Source organism: Macadamia integrifolia, chromosome 11 (assembly GCF_013358625.1).
Source record: "Macadamia integrifolia cultivar HAES 741 chromosome 11, SCU_Mint_v3, whole genome shotgun sequence".
NCBI classification, from domain to species: Eukaryota; Viridiplantae; Streptophyta; class Magnoliopsida; order Proteales; family Proteaceae; genus Macadamia; species Macadamia integrifolia.
This window is the reverse complement of record NC_056567.1, coordinates 12,885,647-12,892,682: the sequence shown is the minus strand read 5'-3', so window position 1 is coordinate 12,892,682 and position 7,036 is coordinate 12,885,647. Positions and strand designations below refer to the sequence as shown.

The following is a 7,036-nucleotide window of genomic DNA, read 5'->3' as shown; positions in this document are numbered from 1 at the left end:
CGGTATGAGACCTAAGAATATGGCAAGTACCAGACTCGCCTGAGAGATCGGTGAGGTGTCCTCACTAAGAATACTACAAGTACCAAGGGGTTTGGGAGATCGGTGAGGGTGTGCAAACTTTAGTCCCACATCACCTAGGGAGAGATTACTGGACTAGTTAATAACCTCTAGCATCCTTAACATAGCACAACACATTTTAAAGCCTTGAGGCACATGGGCCAAAGAGGACAAGGGCTGGGGCGTTACAAATGGTATCAGAGCAGACCCCGGTAGCATGTGGGGCCACAGGCGGACCCGCCTGAGAGAAATACTGACTTTAGTGCTACGATTTACTTGATTCACAAATAGCGGTCGATCTTTTGTAATGGTTTTTTTTTTTTTTTTTTTTTTTTTGTACTTATTAATAATATTCTATTTCTTATATTTTTATTGGAAGGATAAAGAGAAAACCCTCAAGGCCTCTACCAGTCGACTCATTCCCTCCTCAATTTCTTAAATACAAAGCATCAAAAGAACAAAAAAGCATTCTAAGAGAACAAAACCCTCAAAGCCTTCCACCTACGACCTCTTCTCCTTCTCCGGCAGTAAGAGCGACAGCAGCCAGCCAAGTAAGGGCCCCACCTGCAAGTCTACGACGTCTTTAGTCTTTCTCCTTCTTCATCTTCTTCTTCTGATCTTCTGATCTTCTCTGCTCCAGTTCTTCTCTTCGGTCTTTCTTTTTCTTCAGATCTTTACTCTTTATTCTTCTTTTAATCTTCTCTGCAATGTCTGGTTCTATTCTCTGCTCCAGTTCTTCTCTTCTTCTCTCCAGCTCTCCCCCTTCTATTCTCTGCAACGTCTAGTTCTACTCTGGTTCTCTTCTCTTCTTCACTCCTTCTCTCCTCCTTGTTTGTCTTCTGCAGTTCTACTTCTGATTCTTCTTCTCTGCTTCTCTTTCTCCTTCTTCTTCTTCAATTCTTCTCTAGTCATCTAGTTCTCTCCATCTCTGTTATTTTTGTTTGGTTGTTTAGATTTTATGTATTGTTTAAACTTGAACTTTGAACTTGGATGATTAGTTAAGTTTTCTTTTCTTATTTTATGTTGAATTCATTTGCTATCAAGTTTCATTGCTTCAGTAAGTCATTAATAGCTTAACAGGTTAGCCACTTAGTCTATCATTTGATATATTCTTACGTTTCCAAATACATAACTTTAATTCATATATGATATGTTGATATGTATACCTTTTACTTTGTTTAGGTTGCTCACTCGCTTCCAATCATTGCTTTCAAGCTTCAGTCATAGGTTAGCCTTTTATTTTTTAATTTTGTGACTAAATGTATATGTTGATTTTTTATGATATGATATGACTATGTTCATTTTTGATGATTTGATGTTGCATAATATTGGTTTTATATGTTATAAGGTATAAATTGTAGGCTTGTACAGGGAAAATAAAAAATGGCACATGGGCAATTTGACCGCCATGGCAATACCATAATGGGCGATTCATCGCCAAATTGATTAGTCACCCCTCTACCGCCTTGGATCGATTTGACACCGTGACAACCATGCACTCCATTAGCCATAGCGCAAATTCTTAGAAGCTCTTTGATGGGCATAATGCCTATGTGTCCCCATTGAGCCATTCATTTAACATCTTTTTTCTTCAATTTTAAGCATTGGCTGAAAGTTTTTTTGTCAAATTAATTTGAATTTTTCAATTAATTTTACGAAAACCTTCATAATTTTTTTGTACGAACTCTAATTAAGCCGAAACAAAGAGCATAATGACCATGACTCAACGCTCTACAACATTTTAGAATACTCGTATGCAAAAAGACTATAATGTCCCTGAACCTTTCCAATGTTATAATTTTCTCTTACAGAATCGATACATGACGAAATCATAAGCGTTGGAAATATTGAATTGTTTTCAAATTGTTACATGAAGAAAGTTTCTTCCAAACAATTCATATTTAATGTCAAAACTGCCCCCGACTACTACAAAAGTCATATTTTGACTGCGGATGTCGTAACTTCTTCATACAATAACGAAATGCAACGAAATTAAAAACATTGGCCTGGATATATAACAATCTAACTTTTTCATTCAGAAACCGTATTTCGAGTAACTTATTCTCACTGTCAAAAATTCCTTTGAGCGTAAATAGGGTGAAAACTCATCCCCATAGACATCGGAGCTTGCTTCCTCTATTGTCTGAAATACTTCTTCAAGCTCCACTGTATGACTCTGCGTGTAGGGAGAGAAATAAGAAAGAAGGGTAGTTTGGATATGCGATAAGGCTCAAAATCCTAGCAGTCAGGGCCCAGAAGGGAAAGTGGGTAGGTAGTTTAAGCCATTACAGCAAAGCTTTCTGCAACTTAACGGTTGACTCTTTAACTACATGAGATGGAAGAGATATGAGAATGTATGGATTAAGTTAAATGATCGAGACACAATTATAAGTGGGTCCCCAATCCCCATTAGAGCTCAGAGGATCAGGCTCATGGTGAGTCGAGGGATTCGGGTGCTGCCTGAGCCTCTAAGCCTGAGGGAGGAGGGAGGAGGGAGGATGGAGGAGGAAGGAAGGAGGAAGAAACTGGCAAACTGTTTTGAGGTAGTGTGGGGTTGGGCTCTGGGTGGGTCTTTGAGGTGGGTGGTTGTGAGTCAACGAGGATTTTCAGTTGCCATCAGAGGCTTATTCCTCTACTCTTTGCAAAAAGATATCCAAACAAATAGACAAGTATACAGAGAAAAATATTAAAATACGGATTCATATTTCATAACATGGAGTGCGAGAGAGAGAGATCGATATGCAGATTTTACTCATCTACAGCTGGTTCGGGTTGGATGGGAGACATGTGTTTTTCATCGAAGGGATGGGGAGCGACAAAATTAGATCGATTTAGCTGAAGGTGAGAAACACAGGGGATTTGACTAATCAAAGGGAAAAAGCCACCCTCTAAGCTTGTACAAAAGTAAAACAAGAATTTCATCAAGTAGATGGTAGCCATAAAAGCAGCAGTTCAACTTGTGTGAATATCAATTCATTAAAACTTTCAGAATCAAACCTTTGTAGCCTAGCCTTGCCCAGACTTTCAAACTGGTGTCTGTAAGGCTTGGTGCCAGGTTTTAAAAAACTGATTTGATTACTCTCATCCAATAAGTTGAAGAAAAATTCATTACAAATCCCTGTGTGGGGAAAACAGTCAAATACTATCTTGCTTGGTAGAGTGACTCTTTTTGTTATAGTGACTTGGCCTTCAATTGGTCCAGAAAACCACAGCATGTAGTGCATGTATAGTAATAGATGGTTGCTAGGTTGGCCTATTGAAGTTTTGAATTTTGCAATTACTTGTTTTGTCTAGTTAGCCTATGTGAACATGACACATGGGATCCTTGGCATTAGACCCCATTAAATAAGGGGATGGAAGATAAAAATTATTTTCTGACTTTGTGATTAGGCTGTAAGGCTCCTTAGGCTCACAGAATCTATGAGATTAGCCCTTTTTTTATTTATTTCTAAATTACTAATTCACTCCTATAATATGGAGGAATATGACAGAGTTATAACACTGCTAATTTCTTATGGTCATGCAGTTGAAACTGACTTTTGAGACTTATATAATTGCCTCTAGTTTGTGAAAGTTGAAAACTTTTGAGCTTCTTCATCTTCTTTATTTTCTTGTGTTATCAATGGTGCACTCTTGCGTGGCAGGTCTTCATAGCTTTCTCTTATAATTGGAGATGGACTACATAATTTTGTAAAGACCATAGCAGCAACTTTGAAGGAAATGGGCAGCAAGGGCATAAAAAAAAAAAAACCCTCCTATCGGCTGCAAGATCCAAGGTCAGTAAATAATAGGTTGTTGACTTGTTCCAAAACCATGCCTCCAAATACAGATTCAGCTCCTCTCCTTAGCGGTGATCGCGCAGGTTTTTTCCATAGCTATCTAGGTGATCGGTACATGTTCAGGCGATAATCCAACGGCTCTCGGCATCTCTTTCTCTGTGCCTCTCTTGGTGTCTCTGTCTATGGCGTTTGTGTCCAACTATTGGATCCCTGCCTGAACACGTGGCGATTGCCTAGGTAACTATGGGCAGACTTGGGCATACCTGGGCTATCACCACTAAGGAGAGTAGCCGGATCCTCCAAATACTGTGGTTTTCTATTGATTGCATCAGATCTTGATCATATTCTTTTATCATTTATGGTTTTCATAATTTCAACCTAAATTCACTTTTTTATATTGGAAATGTAATTAATTCTTCCCTTTTTTTTTAATTTTTCTTTCTTTCTTAGTATTGTTTTGTTACTTTCTCAAATGATCAAAAGAGAGAACAAAATGCAATGCTTGTAATTAGAGGGATATGCATTTTTATTTTTATTTTGGCATTAAGGTATTCTTTTTTCCAACTTATACCCAAGGTCTAAATGATTATCACATGTTATTATTGCTGTTTGCAGATTATGAGAGACAGGATGATACATTCCTTAAAGATAGGATACCTCCTTGGTTTGCAGCTTCTGGTTATGCGACATCGACAACGATATCCACGGCAACAATACCCATGATTTTCCCACCAGTTAAATGGTACCTCTTACCATTCGCATACATCCTTGCCCCAGCTCTTGCATTCTGCAACTCCTATGGCACTGGGCTTACTAACTGGAACCTGGCTTTCGCTTACGGAAAGATTGTCCTTTTCACATTTGCTTCCTTGGTGAGAAGCAATGAGGGAGTCATAGATGGGTTGGTGGCATCTGGGGTCATGAGGTCATTGTGTCCACGACTGCAGATTTGATGCAAGACTTCAAGGCTGGTTATCTCACTACGTGTTCAGCCAAGTCCATGTTCTTGAGCCAATTGATAGGGACAGCCATGGGTTGTGTGATTGGGCCTTTCACATTCTGGTTGTTTTGGAGTGCTTTTGATTTGGGAGACCCTAAGGGTGTAACACCCCGGCCCTATTAACTTTACACAATATTGCCCTTTTCGGCCTATAGGCTTTAAGGCTTTAAAACGCATTGTGCCATGTTAATGAGGTTAGAAGTTATCATCTAACCTAGTAATCTCTCCCTAGGTGATGTAGGACTAAAGTTTGCACACCTTCACTGATCTCCTAAACCCCCTGGTACTTGCCGTATTCTTGGTGGTGGCACCTCATCAATCTCCCAGGCGGGTCTGTATTTACCGTATTCTTGGGTCGTCTCAAAAAGGGTCTCTATAAAATCCCTTATGCAGTCATAATGAGGGAAATGGTTATCCTAGGAGTTGAAGGCTTCTCTGGGTTGCCTAAACATTGCTTGGGTATTCGATTCTTCATCTGGCTTTGGTGATAAACCTTGCAAGGGATCTCAGTCCAAAAAAAATATCACACTTCATCCCCTTGCCCATGGCGATGGCAGTTTCATTCTACATCAGGGCTTACTTTGCCGTTGACATGTTTGTTGGGACCATGATCCTATTCATGGTAGCATGTGAACAGACAAGGCATTGAGGATTATGCAAGGACAGTTGCGTCAGGTCTCATATGTGGTGATGGTTTTTGGGCAATCATCTGCCATATTGTCCATCTTTAGGGTTGAGCCTCCTATTTGCAAGTATTTTCACTCTTCTGTAGCTAGCTTAGGTTCTCTTTGGTATCATTTATTGTTTTGATTTTTATTAATTTATAAAAAATTATTTATGAAAATCATTTTTTTATCTAAACATAAAAATCATTTGGTAACTACAAGACATAATAAAGTATAGAATGAGAAATAGACTTGGTATCCTATATTCTCTTCACCCATCTTCCTCATAACTCCTTTCAATTAACAACATAACATTTTGTTAACCAATAAGAAACAAAGTACAAGTATGGCTCATAGGAGAAGCAAGAGGAAGGGCAAAGCTCTAGATAGAAGCGTAGGATGGATGACTAAGTGGTGGGCTGAAATCAATAACAAAATAACGGCATTAGAACAGAATAACAGATTGTTAGTTAGGGGGTAAAGTCATTCAGTTGTAGCCTATTAAAAGGTCAGGGGTGGGTGGGGAATGGGATATAAGTATCTTTGTATTTTCTTGCTATTCTTTCACGGAGGTACTGGTACTAGTAGCTTCTTCTGAGTCTTCTTCTTATGCAATTTTCGATCCCTAACAGCATTGCAGAAGGAAATTCCATGGAGGGTGCCCCCAATAGGGAAGCCAGTCCCCAAAATCCACCATTCTCTTGTTCTTCGCTATCCGCAAAACTTCAACCTCCGTTATGCTCTTGCTATCGTGAAGGTGCTGCTCATTTTCCCCCTTCTATGTGTGCTCCTCTTCTATGAAAAGTTGAAATGATATTTTTACCCTTGATTTAGAGATGTTTGAGCATATGCCCATTAAAATTCAGCGCATAAATAATTGAAAATCATTTTTTACCATAACAAATTGCGTTTTGGCTGGCCAATTTGTTTTTTTTTTTTTTTTTTTTAATCTATTTTTAAATAAAGGAAATTATACTCCCATCTCCCTGGACTTTTCATTTATTACACTCCCCTCCCCTGCTAAGTTTTAATTTACTTCCGTCCCCTATGGTGTTAAAACTGTTAGAGTTACATGTCAAATGACATATTCACCCACATCTCCTTTGTCTAAATAGTATCCTCAAATCAACTACATTCCCTGCAAACTAAATTCGTAGTTACCTTGTTCGAAGGAGTTTTGGAAGCTTCAAATCCAAACAGTAGGTTCTCGTCTTCTCTCTCATCTCCCGTAGATTCCAAGGTAAGACATCCTGCAACTTCCCTCGCCATCTCTCCTTATCTTCTTCCCTCTCATCTCTGTTAAGGGCTAGGGTACATTTGAGAGCAGCCATTAAACCCATGAGACCTGAACTTATATGAAACCAGAAAAGCTACAACTCCCCTCCCTCTTCTCTTCTATCGTCTTCCCTTTTCTTCTCTTCTCATCTCTTACTATTTCTTTCTCTGACATTGTCCTCTGGAGAATAAAAAAACACACATTTATTTGGAAAATTTGCAACAATCTCTCTTCTTCCCTCCCTCACCTTGTTTCTAAA

The 7,036-nt window shown here is 39.0% G+C and overlaps 1 long non-coding RNA gene and 1 pseudogene across 1 annotated transcript in view; both read left to right on the top strand.

Moving 5' to 3' along the window:
* The first annotated feature begins 2,387 nt into the window (after positions 1 to 2,387).
* On the top strand, positions 2,388 to 5,858 carry LOC122092920 (annotated as a pseudogene).
* Positions 5,859 to 6,068: 210 nt separating this feature from the next.
* The window catches only part of LOC122092693, a 2,407-nt gene continuing 1,439 nt past the window's right edge, over positions 6,069 to 7,036 (top strand). Inside the window, exon 1 of the long non-coding RNA XR_006144264.1 lies at positions 6,069 to 6,258. This is a non-coding gene — a long non-coding RNA (uncharacterized LOC122092693). The remainder of the gene's footprint in view (positions 6,259 to 7,036) is intronic.